Here is a 1544-nt window from a genome sequence, read left to right as displayed (position 1 = left end):
CAGGGAGCCGGCCGGTGGCGAGGCCAGAAATTACAGAACGAGCCGAGGTGCGCGAGCCGCCTGCCTGTCTGCAAAGGGAAATGTCCGAGGGGAAGCAGAAAGTCCCTTCTTGCTGCCCCGCCGGCTGCAGTTAATCCAACAACTTTCCCGCTGCTGGAGGAGCCTGTGAGGGCACCTGGTCAGCTCACAGGCGCCTCACCAGAACGCGGCTGGCCAGGAAAACCTCAAGCCTGCAAAACAATTTCCATCAGCAGAGCTGTTCACCTGCGCGGGGCCGTAATCCAGCTCCCAGCCGACAAGAGAGTTTTTACTGGGTTGGATCCGAGCTACCCGTTAAAGCGAGGGAGGCATCTGGATCGGAAAGCGGGTTAATTCTTCCTATAGGTCTTTGGTTCCCAGGTTACATTAAAAATATTGGAAAGGGGATTTTTTTTCCCCCCCCCCGCCTCCAAGTAGAAATACGCGGTTAGTAACGTACACCCAACACCACATCCTCGGCAGCAGGTTCATTCGAGGTATGAAAGGCACGTGTCCTTTGCGAAGGACGTGAGCCAGCCTCTGTAGCCCTGTAATGACGAAGGGGGCTGATTACATTGCCAGCTGACTGAGGAATAAGCGGGAGACCCAGCACCGCCACCAGCAGCCCCTCTGTGGGGCAGAAAGCCCAGGGTTCAGAGCAAGCCTGGAAGATAAAACAACGCGGCAGCTCTGCTGAAACACCGGCATCACCTCAGCAGGCATTTCCTTTGGATTTCTTTTTGCCAGTAGCGCCGTGCCGCCACGTGCCCTCAGATGCTTCCAGTACTCAAAGTACTGCTTCGTTAATACCCCACTAAGGAAATTGCTAATAATTGCAACGCTTCATCTACCGGTAACCTACCTACCAGCCTTTCTAAAGGCTCCTCTTTTGCTTAAAAACGAAAAGGTCATTGCCAATATCTCTTGTCATGGAAAAAAAGGAGAGGCAGCTGCCATCTTGTAGTGGCTGATGTACACCCACCCACCTCCCCCCGTGCGTGTCTCAGCCCTCTCATTTCACCTGTATCTTGATCCACTGCGCTGGTCCAAACCAAGGAAGGCCCAAAACCAAGCTTGTGCTCCTCCGACATAGCCCAAACCTGAGGGGTGGCTACGGCTCAGTCAAGCTCTTCCCACCACAGGGCTCAGGTGCCATCTGTGAGCCCGTGGACAGGCTGGAGAGGTGGGCCTGTGTGAACCTCATGAGGTTCAACAAGGCCTCGGGGCAATCCCTGGTATCAGTACAGGCTGGGGGAAGAAAGGATCGAGAGCAGTCCTGCCAAGAGGGACTTGGGGGTGCTGGTGAATGAAAAGCTGGACATGAGCTGGCAATGTGTGCTGGCAACCCAGAAGGCCAACCGTACTCTGGGCTGCATCGGGAAAAGTGTGGCCAGCAGGTCGAGGGAGGTGATTCTGCCCCTCTACTCTGCTCTGGTGAGACCTCACCTGGAGTACTGCGTCCAGGTCTGGAGCCCTCAGCACAAGAAGGACATGGAACAGTTGGAGTGGGTCCAGAGGAGGACCAC

The sequence above is a fragment of the Egretta garzetta genome, unplaced genomic scaffold (genome assembly GCF_000687185.1).
Source record: "Egretta garzetta isolate BGI_Z169 unplaced genomic scaffold, ASM68718v1 scaffold321, whole genome shotgun sequence".
In the NCBI taxonomy this organism is placed as follows: domain Eukaryota; kingdom Metazoa; phylum Chordata; class Aves; order Pelecaniformes; family Ardeidae; genus Egretta; species Egretta garzetta.
This window is presented reverse-complemented; position numbering follows the sequence as displayed.